Raw genomic sequence first — 18,156 nt, 5'->3', positions numbered from 1 at the left:
GTTACAAAGACGAGAGACCTCAGATCACGAGGAGCCAGTTTCTTCGAGTATTGTTTCCACCCTTCTTATTTGTGATTCTCACATCACTCGGCCCTCAGGCTTGGTTTTTCTCTCAAAACCCTTCTGCTCACTTTTCTTTCATCGCACATCTCTCTGTTCTTCAATCTCTCATTTTTCATCCCTCCCCAGATATGGTCAGTGGATAAACAAGAGGTAGTGGGTTCGTGCTCAACACTGTTAGCTCATAGCTATTTCTTCTGGTGACATTTAGTCGATGCCCTGGATGAGGGAGTGGAGTGTCTTGATCCATTCTAACTTGTGCTTCACACTTGGTTTGATACCTTGTTGCTCGGAGGGTGAGAGAGCTTTCAGCCCTTCATAGACAGTTCCGGTTGTGCCCTTCTGGCAAGTATGCTGGCGATAGGGGAAAGACAGGAAGCCTGACTCAACTGTGCCCTTAGTTCATCATTTTGACCATTTTTTTTTTGTTTTGGTTTTCTACTAAAACAATTTTAACCAAAATGAGAGTTAGATTAACATACTTGTTCGATTTTTGATTTAAAATCATGCAAGTAAGGCTATGAGCACTGAAAAGTTTCCTTTTTTGGGTCCAAGAAATGGCCTAGTTTTGGAAAAAATGGGATAATTTTACAGAGAATTAGTCAACCTCAGTAAAAATTCTCAAAAACTATTTTTGCAAAGGGCCACTGCTCAACGAGCACGGAACCTACTCTCGAGATGCACAACCTCGGATTGGAGGAAATGGAAAATTGCCCCTTGTTCCAAAGGGCACAGCACGGCAACAGAAAGTTTCCCCTGGTTTGGATGGCGACTCATGGCAATGGAAAGTTGCCCCTTGTCTGGATAACGCCGCAACATACTGTAGTCTGTCCTCATTAGTGATGATCGCAACCGAACTCTAGGATACAGAGAAGACAAAGATGGTCAAAACCAATATCTGGACACAGTCACTTTGAAAGTGTTGGTGGCTGGACTTCAGGATGAAGTTGCCTACGTATCCCAAACATGGGAATCAAGCCTTATGTAGTTCAGGTTGTGTCACACCTGAACTATCGGATTCAGAAAAGGCAAGGATGATCAAAACCATTACATGGACACACTTGATTTGGAAGTGTTTGTGGCTGGACTTCAGGATGAAGTTGCCTACGTATCCCAAACATGGGAATCAAGCCTACGTAGTTCCGGTTAACGTACACTCGTGTATTAACCCTCACTTTTTTACGCTCTAACTTTTGGCAAGGCCGCCCTTCTGGGTTTTCAACCTTGCGAGCTTTGTTTTTCTTTTCTTTTCAATTCTTCTCTTGTTTTGTATCTTTTCATTCCTTTTTTTTTTTTTTCATCTTTTCTCTTCTCTTTTCTTTTGCATTTTTTTCTCTCTTTTTTTTTTTTTTTTGTATTTTTCTCTTGCTCTAACTTTTGTCTGGGTCGCCCTTCCGGGTTTTCGGCCTAGCGAGCCTCTCAAAGGGTAAAAGTGTAACAAGTCCATGCCAAATGGTTTTAGGGTTTTGAAGCCATCCGTATTCGGGAGAGTGGCTGTTGTATTGATTTATAGAAAAATCCATCTTCGACTCTTCGAGCACATCGGACATTTTTTGCCCCTAGTTCGAGGGGCGCTTCTGATTTTGCTTTGCAAGCTTCTTCTGATAAGGTCTGATCTTCTTGATCTGACTTTGGTGCCTCTTGTTCGAGCGTTGCTTCAAATCCGGCCAAATGGGCCTTGCATTACGATTGATCGTTGAACAGTCTTAACCCAAGGTCCAAGGTTTGAAAGCAAGGGCTCAAGTCTTGAGGCCGAGAACGATCCTAAGCTGTACAATCTCAAGAGCGATTCCACACAGGTCTTCGCAGGACTGCGCAAAACATTTTGTTTTTGAAAGTTTTTAAGAAAGCGACAAATCGCTCGCGCTGAAGATAGTGTGGAACCAATCTGGATCTTGCCAGGGTCCTTCTCAGTACTCATGTTAACAAACATGATTTCATTCATTAAGGGCTTAGCAAGCCTCTCTTTCTCTCAATTGATCAAATTTTTGTAAAACCCGAGGAATTCCTTCCTCTTCGTTTTCATCACCGCAGTGTTCAAAAAGTTTTGAAAAAATTAGGTCAATGCAATGAGTTTGGGGTGCAGAAGAGTAAGTGAGATGCTCCGCTGTTTCAGTCAAATTTTCTGGCACAACTAGCTCAAAGTAGCAATAAACACGAAAAACATGATAGCCGCAGCTGTTTCATTCAGATTTCCTGGTTGCAACTGGCTCCACAGCAGAGACAGGCTCAAAAGAAAACAAAAGGGAAATTACAAAACAAAACGGTGTTCGAGGCAACAACCCCAGAATCACCTGGCATTCTATACAATGGGACTGACTCGACACAACAAGACAGACCCAAAACAAAACAAAGAACCGACTCGACACCAAGCCAGAAATTACAAAACTGCATTCGCAAATGCTCCCAATAGTGCGTGCCAAATGCCACATTTGAAATACACCAAGCGTCGCCCGTAGGTGGTCCAACCCCTGATCACATACTTGCAATATCCTCGAAGTCCAACAACTCAGTGGTGACAGCTTTTCTGAGGTAGGTGGGAGGACGATCTCGTTGTCGATCAAATCTTGCACTTCGTGGCGAAGGCGGAAACAACCGTCGGTGCTATGACTAGTTTGCTGGTGGTACGCGCAGTACAAGGCAGCATCATGTGAGATAGGGAGATTCTTCGGGAGAGGCCGAGGTTCAAGGGGTTTAAGATGCCCCTTTTTAGCCAAAATTTGAAATGCCCTAGACAAAGGCATGTAGAGGGCATGAAAGACTCAGCGCCCTCGAGGCAGATACTTTGAAGTCTGAGGATTCTTGCTAGACGCACTAGCGAAAGGGTCGGCAGGCACTGCCTTGGCTTTCTGATCTTTCCCAGGTGCAGAGTTGGGAATGGAAGGACCTGTTCTGGCATGACAGGGCCTATCCCGATCTTCCGCCTGGCTTGAACTGCCTTCGGTTGGAGTGGGGAAAGCATTATCCACAGTCTTAGCCACAACTGCGAATACCTGCTGCTTATTCATCCCCCGGCTTTCAAAGCCTCGACTACCCACAGCAGTTGTTCAACGGGATCAGCATTTGTTCCCACTTCGTTCTTACCTCTAGCCTCAGCCTGATCAAGGGTTTGGGTTGCTATATCAGAGCGAAACCCGATTGTTGTTGGCACGTCACGGTCATAGCTTGGGACAACCTATGGTTGGCTGAGCTCGATCACAATTCGCCCCAGTAGCGGGGGCTCCTGTGATACAAAATTCTCGGCATACGATGTGGTTGGTGGCGAAGCCAACATTCCGTAGGCGAGATCAGCCACAGACCTCTGAAGGTCACCAATCATTCCCATCAACTCAAACATGGTGGGCTTACGAGCTTGATATAACTGGGGTGTCTAGATCGGGTGCGCAACAGGCGACCTGGGCGGATGCGGTACATCGACATTGGTCTCATCCTGCAAGATAATTCCTTGGTCTAATGCGGCTACCATAACCACAATTTCTTCTGAACTTTGGGTCATCATAAGTCTGCTGAGCTGAACGGTGACTAACGGGTGAGATATCTGCCTCGCCTCAGCGAAGAAGAATACCAAATCTCTGAACCGAAATCTCTAAACTGAAAGGGAAAACAAGTATCATTTCTGCCCAAACGGAACAGACACAGGCGTAGCTGAATAACTGTACTCTACTACTGATCATTGTTCCCCAAAATCACTGCGCCAAAACTGAATCGAATACCCGTAGATATAACTGATTCTCAAAAACACTGATACTGATGCCCTCGGGCCTGGTATTCGAACTTGCAAACTAACATGCGCATTTCCTATAGAGATAGACTCTAAAAGCACATAGAAAGTAAATGAGAGCCAAAACACCCCTATGATGGGGTAGGGTTTCCCTGTCCTATTTTGTCAGGAGCTAGGGTTTCACTATGCACGCAACGGTTTCAAACAACCTATAATCGGGTAAGCAACCTGTCCTAGTTTGGAATGGTCACTATGGATTCCGAATATGCACTAGGTCGAAAAAAGGGTGCCTCAGTAAAACCGGGGTTTGTGTTCCCATCGTGGCAGAGCCCGTAACCGGTCAGCCTTATGGAACGCTTAACAAAGCAAGCCTCCGACAAACCGTTCAGGAATAGCAGACGGCAAACACGGTGTTCTAGGCACACCAATGCACATGCAATGAAAAGAAACACATAAGTGTAGTCAAAACAAGATATCATGAGTTCGATTCAAGTTCTCTAACTCCCCAGTAGAGTCGCCAGAAACTGTAGACGCGCCCTTGGGCCCCATGCTACAGTTCGGACTAAGATTGTCACGGTTCTTAATATGATCTCACAATGTGCGATATGAGATTGATAAATCACCAAAGTGTCCAAATCCGGCATATGGTTTTGGAAAACAGATTTTTTTAGAAAGAAGTGCCAAACATGGACTGCTTTGCCAGATACAGAGTCGCCACCTAAATATTTTTTATAGGGGAATTTAGGAAACCCTAACTCGTTGCCTAAGGCCACGTGTCCATCATCACCAAAGTTGCCTCGGCTCGGGAACTTGGGTACGATTGGGGTAGGTCAGCTATGAGCACCCCTGCTCGCCCGATCCGAAGATCAGCCTCTACTAACCATGATATCTAGTTTTGAAAACGTTATGTGTTCTTAATCCGGTTATTAGCCTAATCTTACTATGTGATGCGCACAACACAAAAGTGTAGACTAGATCGCTTAATTTGGAACAAAGCATCGCATATCCGTTTGGTTGAAAAACAATTTGAAATTTGCTACTCGCAAGTAGGCTAAAACACGGATTTCAATGAGTTGTTCCAACTCAAACAATCCAACCTTCACCCATAGGCATTCAGGCAGTTTATATCACATAAGCATATAGCCACATGGTAAGCATGCTATCACGTTTAACATTCACACTCATGCGAGATGCTAAAATATAAAAATACTCACAGTGTACTCCAAGCCAAAACAAGAAACTAGTTAGTAATCATGCATGATCCTAGTTCATGTTAAAGTGGCTAATGCATCGCATACAAAATGTCACTAGAATAGGCTCGGCTAATGTACGGATGGCATGTGAAATGTGACAGATAGCATATATTCAAGTTAGATTTGAAATACTATGCAATTAGCATGATGTGTCGAGACCGGTGCATGCAATACTGATGAATGATGCACGCATGCATAGCATAAGGTATTCTAAATTGAATATGCCCTAATACTAACTATCAAAAGCTGGTAAATAAAAATGAGAAAGACGTGGGGTTAGAAGACATACACACACTCACGCACGCTTATTACCCAATTGCCCTTGCTCGGAGGGTCGGAAAGAATAATACAAATTAACTAACCTACAAGCTAATTAATTAATTACATACCAATTAACTAGTTAAGCAAATTAACTAAGCTAATAAAGCGATAAAACTGCTTCGAGAAGAGGGCCCAATGCACGAATGCTCGGCTCCACTCAGAAACCCACCATCATGCACAAGTTGCCTCTGTTTTCACTGTTTTCCTCCTCTGAAGACTGCACAAGTCCCAAGGTACACCCTCTGAACACTGTGGAGCATCACCAACCAAGGGGTGACATCACCGACCATGGTAGAAGGGTCATCAGCCATTGATATGGCTCTCGGCCTCAAATATTTGGTCGGTCGACAATAGAGTCGGTCGGCCGACCATGTATGCCTGTAGAATCCTATTTTGACAGTAGCAAAGGGCAAACATGGCATGGCAATGCATTTCAAGCAAATGTGTGCACCAACACCCTCCTTATCATGTTCATGACTCAAAGGAGGATGATCCTCGACCCTCGGGCCACCAATCGCGCATTTCAATGCGTGATGGCCAAAGAGGCCAAGTATGCATTTTGATGTCAAAAGTAATGCAAACCAAACAAACAAATGGACCCAACCTCTATCATAATCGATTCAAGAGGCAAGGCATGCATGCCAAATGCAACCTAAGCATATAGGCTAGTATGCAACATGAACATGGAGGCAAGTATGCAAGCATGTAACAAGTATGCAAGCTAACAAGCATGCAAAATGTAATGCCAACAAACAAACATGCAGGACATGTGACATGTTAAGCAACCAAAGCAAAAGGAATGCATGCCAAATGCACTACCACCTAAGCATGCAACAACATACAAAGGGGTCAAGTATGTGACAACATGCAAGGCGAATGTACACCCAAACATTCATGCACGCAAGGTCCAATACTCATGCATCAAAGAGCAACTTTTAAGCACACTCAAAAGGGACAAACATGGACATATGGCACGTATACTAAGCTCTGAAACTCATGTTATAAAGGTGCCAAACCAAGTAAACAAGACAAGCCAAGCATGCAACAATGTCCAAGACTCAAGGGGGCTTAAACCAAAGCTATATGAAGCAAGCCCCAAAGCGTCAGGAGGACGTAAAACAGATCCAATGCAGGTCTAAACAAGGCCAAAGACGCACCTAGATGGCATCTAAATGGTTTAAACATGAAAGCATACATAAAGGTCCAAACATGGAGCATAAGACACAAGCCTTTTAAAGCATTAAAAGGGCATCAAATGCAAGCATACAAGCATACCACAAGGACTGAAATGATGCTATAAGTGGTGCCAAACCACTGAGACAAGCAAGTAAAGCATGCTAGAGGGGTCAACACTCAAGGCTCACAAGGGGGATTACATGGTAGCTATACAAAGCAAAGCATGGATGACCCGAGCAACCAAAAACAGACCTTGGGCACACTAAAACATGCATAAAAGCTTCACAAAGCTAGGCCAAAACAAGTAAGCATAGTGGTCTAAATGCTAGGCACATGTTAAAGCAATTCATGGCATTACATGACAAGTATGCTAAGCATGCATGGTGTGTCTAAACCAATTAAAAACAGTGTTATATCATGGTAAAATAAGCACAAATAACACTTAAGACATGGCCAACATGCACTTAAACGAGATGCTCACACATGAGGCTAAAATGGCCAACATTGAAGGCAACAAGGAGAGGGGATGGCCCTCTCCTTCTTAGGACCTTAAAGCACCATCCCCACCACTAAAATTCCTATTTCAGTGGTGAGGAGGCCCAAACAAGGTGGTCCCGGAGCTCACCAAAAATGCACAAAATGGGGACCAAACAAGGCCTAAGAGGGGTCAAACAACCCCAAACAACAAAGTGACCTTAAACAACTATTTAGAGCACTCAAAAACAAGACTTTTATTAGTTACACACAAAATCTAAAAACAGATGCAAGGTAGGTTAAAAGACTATGCAAAAATGGGGAGTAAAGGGGCAAAGTTCTTACCCTTGAAGACTTTCTTCAAGAAGAGCACTCCAGCTGCTTCCTTAGGTCCAAACCAACTCCAAAACTTCAAGACCAACCTATTGGCTCCTCAGCAACTAAGGTAAGGTGTAGAACTAGGTGTTTGTGTACAAAAATAAGAACAAACACACACAAAGGCAAAAGGAGAGGGAGATATTGAGACAGATAGATACACTATGCAAACCCTAATCTCAGAGCTCCCTCTTGAACTTCTGGAACCCTTGAGGTGGGAGGAGAAGGTCTCCCTTTATAGTGGATCACTCTTTCAAAGCTTACAAAACAAGCTAAGCAAGAGTGAAATCCCTCCATACACGTGTATGGAGGGGGTGCAAAGTGGGTGCCAGCTAGCATAGCTGGCACAAAATATCTGCCAAAAGCAGATGCATAGTGGTCGGCCAGCGAAAAATGCCAAATTGAGCAAATAAATGGCCGACCGACCAAACATTTGGCCGATGGCAACAAAACAATGGCCGGTGGCCTCAAGCCATGGCCGGTGAGATGTGGGGATGGCCAACAAGCCATTCCTTGCTCCTCAAAAGCAAAACACAAGTGTTTGGTGCAAAACCAAACACAAAACAGTCGAGTCGAGAGATCCTGAGGCAAGGCGCGTGGTCGAGACCTCCGGGAACTCAAGACGAACACAAACATGGATGATCACCGAGTGTTCAAATGGTGACATCCAAGTCTTGAGGGCGGTCAAAAATGGGGTGTCTACAGTCATGCATGCCATGCTTTGTATAGCTATAGTGCATTCTAGCTTGTTAGCTTTGTGTATCAAGTCCACTAGCATGCATTGCTTGGGCTATTTTCATGATTTGGCATCATTTTTTATGTGATTTCAGTCCATGTAGTGTGGTCATGCACTCACATCTTTCACTCTTTCCATGCTTTCAAGGGTTGGTTCTTTATGCCTTTAACATGAGCCATTGCGTATGCCTTTGTGCCTAAGCTTGCGAGCTATCATTTCAATGTATTTTTAGGGTTATTTTGCCATAATATAAATCTGAATTTTGTTGGCGAAGCCATTCCATGCTTGGTCTTGGTAGGTGTAGTGTAATCCTCCCATATTGCCCATGCATGATCCATGTTTTGGCCCTTCATGGTAGCTTATTTTGGCTTCCTTACATACATGTTTTAGCATCATTTTGACATGTTCTATGACTTTTTTGGGTTGCCTTTGCCATATGCTTCATGAATTGCATAGCTGTAGTGCAATTGGCCTTACTAGCCTTGTATTTTGATGCCTCATGCATGCTATCTTTGAGCTATTTGAATGATTTGGCATCATTTAATACTTGATTTCAGAGCATGTAACATTTTCATATTCTCATGCATATCACTCTTTAATTGTGGTTCAAGGGTTGTGCATTATTGCTTTGTTTGTGGCCTAGCATGTATGTCATCTTGCCTAGGTCCTTGAGCCCTCATCTCAGCATATTTTGGTCTTTGTTTAGACCCATTTGAGCTCTGTTCATGATTGGTTCATGCATTTGTGCCATGTATTGGATGCCCCCTTTGTAGTCCTCTTTACTAGCCTTATGCCTTAAGGACTCTACTATGCTATGCTTGTATTATTTGAATGATTTGGCATCATTTCATGCTTTATTTCAGAGCATGTGGTGTTGTCACACTTCCACATTTGTCACTCTTTGAGCACTCTTGAGAGTTGTGCTCTTATGCCTAGTTGATGGGCCATTGCATTGAGCATGTTTGTCTTGATCTTTATGCCTTAGTTTTAGCATTATGGCAACTGATTTTGGCATGACTGAGGTTTGTCCATTTTGGTTTAAGTCCATCATGCATATTATGTGAATGTTGTTACATTGTGTCATGTTGTTGCATGCTTATGTTGCCTTGCATTGTGTATGTATGCATTAGCATTGTTCGTATGTCATTAGCTTTGTTAAGTAGATAATTTCACATTGCATTGAGTATGCCATGTTGTTGCTTGCATTGTGTATGCCATGTTATTCTTTGCATTGTGTATTCCATGCAGTTGCATTGTGTTTTGCATGCCTTGCATTGCATGTTTGCATGCTTACGTTACATTCCATGTTTGCATGCTTGAGTTGCTTGCATTGTTCTTTGGATTAGGTGTTAGTCCAAACACGGGAAACGAGGGACATTTCATACTTTAAGTGATGAAACGTGCCTCAATCCTCGGTCGCCGATGCTCTTGATCATACATGATAGAGTTCTAGGCTTTATGTGTTTATGTGTGCATTCATTTTACATTGAATTGTGCAATTTGGCTTCTCGGTCATCATGCATCGAGATGCGTGATTGGTGGCCGGAGGGTCGAGAACCACACTCCCTTGAGCTCATGAAATGATAGGGAGGGTGGTTGTGCACACATATCTTGCAAATACATTGTCATGCCTTTTCTTGCTCTCTATTGCAGCAAACTGGAGAAGTGCAGCCAAAACTGGTGGGCCGACCAGTAAAACTAGCTAACCGACCACTTTTTCTGGTCTGCAGTAAAGAAAAGTGGTCGGCTGGTGGTCTGCACAATCAACAACTGGTCGGACATGTTCCTATAGGTTCCCATGGTGGAGTTGAAGCTTTGTGAAGCTTTGTGCAATGTTCTGAGGATAATTGCAAACAAAGGCAAGTTGGGGCATTGCGACGGATTTCTGAACGAGGCGACCAAGCATGCATACACTCTTCTCCCTTTAAGGCTCGTGTTTTACTACTTTACTTAGCTAATTTGCTTAGCTATTCAATTTGTGTTGTAATAATTAGTTGTAGCTAGTTATTCAATTTTGTGATGTAATAAGTAGTTTAATTAGCTTAGATTAGCTAGTTAGCTTCTTATTCGGACCCTCCGTCGAGAGGGCCAGCTGTTGTAATAAGCGTGCGTGTGTGTGATGGTTAGTTTTAGGGCATGTTTTGATTAGCATACTTATGATCGGCCATGTCTTCATTTTGTGTGATTCTTGAGCCTAAAATCAAGCCGCGGAAGTCTAGTTTCCAGTCGAGGTGGTCTCACTCCCAAATTCTAAATACATAAATAGTTATGCCCAAATTAGTGACGACTGCTCACTTTCTATCAACCAGTTTTGTACCATTTCTTCACCTAAATCATTTCCCATCGATTTCTCTTGTTTTCTGAGACATGGATTATAACTTATTAAAGAATAATGAGCTTGGTACCACCATGGCTAATTGATTTAATGATCAAAAAGAATAAGTAAAGGATCGAGTATAATCTCATATTATGTGTTGTGCAATGTACATGTAGGTTGAGACGAGGACATCGTCCCATTACTACCGGAAGCCGATCACTGTGAGTAATAGTAACGTAACGTTATGTTTCACTTACTTTTATGATTATGATTTATGTATTGTTGTTTGTGAATGGCCTATTCCATTGATATTGTGCTCTGATTAAATTAATAGATATGTTTGAATAATGGCATTGATATGGACCAAAGGTCATTCTGTCCCTATTAATAGAAGTGGGCCCAAGGCCATTATGATGTGAATGGTTCTGTCTCTATCAATAGTACTATAGTGATACATGTGCCTTCTGCTAATAGTTATTATTAATGTTCTGTTATTCGCAAGACAACTATGTCTGTAATAAACCATGGGGAAATGTATGGGCACTATTGTGTAATGGTATTATGATGAATTTGGAGTTATTATGTTATGTTTATTCATTCCGTTTATGCTATGGCATGATATGAATTGTTCGGTCTTTAAGACCTAATGATTTCTGGTATGAAACAAAGTGCTGTACGGAACTAAGTGCTGCAGTGCAAGTCACCTCTAGAATCCGTGTGAGACACCTCTTGAGTCCATACATATGTGAACTAGGCCTATGGCCAATCTGTGATATCTGGGCCTATGGCCGTTCTGTATCTGTTAGGCCGATGGCCGTTCTATATCTGTTAGGCCTATGGTCGTTCTGTATCTGTTAGGCTAGAGGCCGTTCTGTATTATCTGTGGGCCGAAGGCCATTTTGTATTATATACAGGCCCAAGGCCGTTCTGTATTATATATGGGCCCGAGGCCATTCTGTATTATATATGGGCCTGAGGCCGTTTTGTATTATATGTGAACCTGAGACCGTATTGAAATATAGTTATGGATAAGGCCTATATATGGTTGGTAATTGTCTATTTATTTTATCCAAGGTTTTGCTTATTCAATTAACCTTCTTACATTGCTATTATTCATTGAGCCTTGCTCATTCTGTTTTATGTATATTTCTGTAGGTGAGCCATCGGGAATTGACACTAGAGTTGTATTGAGGTTCGCCTATCTACCAAGTCACCTGGGGTATGTCTCCACATGGAGGCTTTAATTTATTGTTGGGAGTCTTATAAATGATTAAGTCTTATGTAAGTGAGTGTGAGATCTATATAAATTCTGTGATTGTATATGTATATTTCGAATGTATTTAATGCTTAAATCCAATTAAACCATCATGTATGCACAAGCTCAATGGATGTTGTCTTTTATTGAAATTGCTTCCGCCTAAGGCCCCATATATGGTTAAATATTATTTTAAAATTCTGTTTTGAGGCCTATGTACAGGCCGGTCATGGACCAAACTTTTAGGGGCGGGTTTGGGTCGTGACAGGAATTAAGACAAAAATAGCTAGATTAATAAGGTAAAACATAACACGAGCTAGACTAGTAAGCAAGACACAAGGAGAGGTGGCTAACCCGTCCAAATTTGGACTTCAAAACATGATTTTAGCCACTGAAATAACTTTCAAAATCAGTGTTTAAAAGCTCGAAAATAGATAGTAAAAGGATGGGAAACACAAGGGAAAAGGCCTTCAAAACAAGGTGCAAAGAAGGGTAAACCACCCCTCAACCTTTAATGACCTTAATACTCAATTTTTCAGCCCAAAAATATCGAGTTCTTATAGCCCAAAAATAGTTGGAAAATAGCAAGAAAAAGAGTAGATAAAGCAAGTAAAGAGGCAAAGCCTTATACCTCTTGAAGAGGAAATCAATTCCAAGAAGTAAAACCAAGAAAACACACCCTCAAGAGCTCCAACAAGCCTCAAAGATACCTCATCTCAAAGATGAAGAGGTTTGGTTAAGGGTGTATAGGCAAAGATGAAGGATATGTAGGCAAAGGTGTAGAAATATGGAAGAGAGAGAGAGGAAAAATTTTCTCCAAAATTTTTCTAACCTTAAAAGATGAGAGGGAGGTCTCTTATATATAGAAAACATGAATCTCCCTCAAGAGCATCCAACCATACACGTGGTAGCAGATGTAAGCATCTGTGCAAACAGCTGGCACAACTATCACAAAATATCTGAAAAAGACATTAGTGGCCGGTCGACCATCACTGGTGGCCGGCAGACCACATCAATGGCCGGTGACCAAAAGTGATGGTCGGCAGCCCGAAGAGGTGGCCGACAGGCCACCAGAAGCTGCAGGCTTGAATACCACTGCGTTTGGTCCAAAAATGAGGCAACAGGTGTGCAAGGTTTGAAAGGGCTCAAAGCTGTGGCATTCCACTAAGGACTTCGAGCACTTGACAAGCATATACACTCATCATTTGGTGTGTAAGCGATGACATCCAAGTCATAAGGGCCATCAAAAATGGGGTGTCTATAGATAGCGTTGTAAATAGAGATATAGATCTACTCAATTTGACTAACGAAATGGCCTGTTATAGAGGATTCATATAACCAACCCCATTTGATGGGATATAAGGCTTGGTTTGGTTTGGTTTGGTTTAGTTTAGGTTTTGAATGTCTAGAAAAATCTTTGGCCAAAATGGGTATTGGAAGGTTTGTCTCTCTTCATTCCAGACTTGTTATGCCATGACCTGAACCCACCCTTATGAATTAAGGTCATAACCGGCCAATAATCATGACATTTCTTACAGCCTCAAATGAGATTAACATTTCTCAATAGAAATAAACGGGGCCAAAAAGGAAGCAGACTTTAAAATTTTGTCCAAAGAGCTGTGCTTGTATGGGAAAGGAAAATCATTTCATAAGCATTCCATAATAACTCGCACATATGAACAAAGTTAACATCTTGTAGTGTATTGTACATATAGGAACTTTCAGACATGTAGTCAACCAAACAAAAAGTTTATATACATTGGTGATCCAACGTATTCACCAAGGTACCAAAAGGGGTAAAACAAAAGAACGAAAACAAAGTCTTATGCGTGAGACGTTCAGACTGACTTTACAAAAACTTGGAATTCTCTCACATTCTACACTGAGGCTAGGGTTGGACATCTATTTGCTCACCTACATACATATAAATAAGAGTGAGTGAAAGCCCAGTGAATAATACCAAAGTAAAGAGGTTATATGAATGAAATTCTCTAATAGGTAATATCCTTGTCAAACACATCAAATGGCCTTAGGTTCATTCATATTCTTATTAAATACATCAAACATCCTCAAGCCCAAACATATCAAATGGCCTCGAGCCCATCATATCAAATGGCCTCGGGCCCAATTCATTCATATCGAACGGTATCGGGCCCAATTCATTCATGTCAAACAGACTTGGGCCCAATCATCGTATCAAACGGCCTCTGGCCCAATCATATCTATCAGCCTCGGACCCATCATTTTCATATTCATATTTGCGCGAATTTCATATTCGTGATCATAATCATATTCATATTCAAACGGCCTTAGGCCCATTCATATCCTTATCAAATTTATCAAACGGCCTCAGGCCCACTTATAACAAACGACCTCGGGCCCAATTCATGTTCTTCACAGAACCATATACAAGAATTAGGCATATAAAATACTCATTCAATATTTAAAACTAACAAATCCATGGAGCTTATGCAGAAATAGCAGTTGGAAAGTAACATACTTGAAATTATTTTTACTAAGATATTACTCATAGTGCTCTATGATGGATTTGCCCTTGCACTTGACCCTACACATTTCATAACACATTGGGTCACAAGCAATTCAATCCGTTCATAACTTGTTTATTTCTCTTAGGCCTCTTTCTAATTCTATAGTTCATTTATAATGCTTAGTACATGCCTAAGAGTGCTTAGAAATGAAATAGAACGGAAAACAAAACATAAAACAGCTTTTCAAGAGTTTCTAAAACAGGGCCCTTCGCTCAAGAGCATCTTTGGTCGCTCGAGTGGTCTACAAAACTCTATAAAAGTACTGGTTGTATGAATTTTATGCTCTAGCGAGACTCTTTCCATTGGAGCTAGGAGTCTTGCAAAACAAGGTTTGCTCGAGCGCAAGATCTGTCGCTCGAGCTACTGTGCAAATCTCTGCAAAACTTCTGGGAGCTAAATTTTCACGCTCGAGTGAGACTTTCTTCGTACGAGCGGACAAGTAGAATTCTAGAATTTTCAAAATTCTGTTTGAAGTTCAAAACACACTCCCAAAGGTCCAAAGCTTGCGAATTGGTACCAAAACATGGAAAAACATTGTCTAACATGTGAACATAGGTAATTTGAAACCAATTGGCTAAAATTATGGTCCATGTTCCAAATCATTCCAAATTCTTCTTGTTAATTCCAAAGCTCACGCAGCTAAGTCTCATATCTTCATGAATCATGTATGCATGTAACGTGTAGACTCTAATTCCACCTGAAATGGTACAAATGATGCTCAAAGTCATGAAGCTCAACAAAATTATGCATGCATGTTTGATTTGGTACTCAATTATTCATATTTAATATGCCTTATGCTAGATCATACAATTTCATGGCAATTCTTTACGTACATGGATATATTGACTTCAATTTCGTCATACACCATTCAAATCTTATTTTTAATTACCAATTCTCTTTGAATTCATTTAATTAAAAGCTTAAACTCATGAATTAAGTGTTGGTTACTCACCTAGAAGCTCCAATCCTTCCAAATATGGCTAAGTCTTGAGCTAATCCACCTAGTTCTTGAATTCCTTTGTAACATCTTCAAAGATGAGCCCTCTCTCTCTCTCTCTCTCTCTCTCTCTCTCTCTCTCTCTCAATTTGGCTCACTCACTCTCTAGAATGTGTTTCCAAATTTTGAGCTTAAGTGTAATTAGCCCATATATATACTAGGTGATTAGATTAAATTAATCAATCTCAATTAAAGTTAATGAGCCTCACTTAATTAATCTAATTATTTCGATACGAATCAATTTTTAATCAAATTTCACCATAGGCTGTAAAAATCACGCTAATCACAATGAAACAGACAAAAGAACAAATTTTATCACCTCTACAGCCTTAAATTTTCAAATTATAGCAGTAAGTTGGACAAATTTTCCTACGGTGAACATATATATATTCACAAACATAATTATCACCCTAAGTCATATTAAGCATATAATCACAACCATAATTAAAATTAATTAACATAACACAGAACAGGGTTATCATATGCTGCTTGGAACTATCTTTGCTTTTATTATCATGAGTTCTTTATATAGCGCCCAAGTCTCAAGATCGGTCAAAAATAGGGTGTCTATAGCAGCCAATTATAATTCTTTTATTGGTCAATTGGGGTACTTTTTGTGTTTGGTGAATGTAAATATGTATACATATAATGTATGTATCTTGTTGGAAAGTCCCAGTTAAAGAAATATATAGAATAAGTTTTTTAAAGTCAACTTTTAATGTTAATTTACATGTTGAACCGTTGAACAAGTTTATACTTTAACAAAAATTAGAGAAACCTGCCAGTTGTTGTCCAAGGAATCAATTAGAACACATCTCAAAGATGGCCATAATTTTATTCATCTAGGATTAATCCAAGTCGGAATCAAACCATTAACCCAGCAAGGTAAAAATACTTCTGTTCTCCTATGTTTAAGAGATGCACGATTTATTAATTATCATGATAGCTTAATGGATATGATGGAATCAGGCCTTCATAAAAGACCTGCTCACTTTAATTGTTTTTCCAATTTTACTTAGAATCTTAGAGATCCTCATATATTAAAAGCTTTAACATTAAACATTCAATTATCTTGTGCGTCTACTTATATGTTAGATAATGTTCATACTATAGCCTTAATTTATCGAATTTATTATAAATGTATTAAAACTAATCTGAATGTTCAAGCTTTAACCAAAATTCCAAAAGATAAAACATTACTCATTCAAGGTAGTACTAATAAAACCAATATTTCAGTCTCAAAAATGATTTGTTAGAAAGATATCACCCTTCCTGATGATTGGGCTACAATTAATGAAAATTACTCCCAAAATCAACAATCTTCCACTAGTCAAGATATCCAACACATTCAACAATTTGATGATGGTTCAGTTCATATACAATTTAATCACCCTCATAGTAAATCTTCTCGCCATAGTACTTCTAGTATCCCTACTGATACTGAAGATGATGAAATTTTTAATACCCTTCTATTTACTAGAAAAGATAGAAAACTTCATCTATGTCAACCTTCATCTCACAACCTGTACACTACATATAGTAAACTAAAAGGCTCAGATAATTCATCTACTTCCCAAATTAGTAAACATGTATATTCAAACCACACACATCTTCAAGACGAAGATACTACATCTCAGGATTCACCTACCCAAACTGATTTTGAAATAGTTCCTCCTGTTAACCCACAATTATTAACTCTTAGTAAACCTTTTACTCCAGATCTTAATAAACTCCTTGCTGAATTTCAATCCAAAGCAAATAAGTTAAAATGACAAACCTATAGAACCAATTATGATGAACACCAACAATTTAAAATTACCAATAAATGATACAAATTTAAACCCAACACAACACAGAACGGCTTCAGGCCCAGCTTAGTAGCAAAACGGCCTTAGGCCTATTACAGTAGTAACAAAATGACCTTGGCTCTATATTCCATATATCAATATTCAAATGCATATCAAACATATCATCTATGACATAAGGTATTCATAGAGTTTATAAGATTTCCAATATCGTATCAACACGAAATGTGAATAGAGCATGAATTTAACACTACTATCACTCGCAGTGATGCGAATGGGTGCTGGTTCCCTCCTGCGGATGCCCTACATAGAGTACATAAATCATAAGCACATCATTATCCTTAGTTTTCTTTCAATTTTCAATGATTCAATTCGTTATGTTGTATGTAATTAAATACACTGTAGGGACATCAAATGGACATAACGTCATATTTAAAGGGTCGAGGAGAGCGAGAGAAGATTCCTGAATTTTCCTAACATGGGTCGCACGTGCAGGAGTCCCCATTGCACGTGCGGGAAGGTGCGCCGCACGTGCGGGCCGCACATGCCTTTTTAGCAGAATGCATTCAACCTTCTCCCCTGTTTTCCGCACGTACGGCTGTGAGCCCCGCACGTGCGGTTGAGTCTTCTGCCCGTGCAGCCAAGGGCCCTGCACATGTTGTCGTTTGCCCTGTTTTTCAGTCTGAAACACCAACTCCTCTAGGGCACAAGGGAATTATCTCATAGCTAAAATCAAGACAAATTCATCCCAAGAATGGGGCATATCAACATGTGAACATGTAATTTTAAATCAATTAAGTCCAAGACTTTTTCATTGGCTCTTACATCTCCAATCCTCCATAAATTCCTCATTTTCACTTTGTAGATTTATATATATACATAGATATTCATGCATGTATATCAGGAACTCAAACATATAAAAGAATAAGTTTTAGCATAGCTTAGAGATCAAGTTTCCATCATACATACTTAAAAGATGCATGATCCTTTGTGAAATTAGTTATTCACAATCAAACCCTACTTTTCATGGAGAATGTATCAATTCAAGCTTGATTCAACCAATTGAAGAGAAATTGAGGGCTTACTAATGATCTATACTCACCTTAAGTTGAATTCT

Source organism: Camellia sinensis, chromosome 8, assembly GCF_055761805.1.
Source record: "Camellia sinensis isolate YWXY chromosome 8, ASM5576180v1, whole genome shotgun sequence".
NCBI lineage: Eukaryota > Viridiplantae > Streptophyta > Magnoliopsida > Ericales > Theaceae > Camellia > Camellia sinensis.
Note: the sequence above shows the minus strand (reverse complement) of the source record.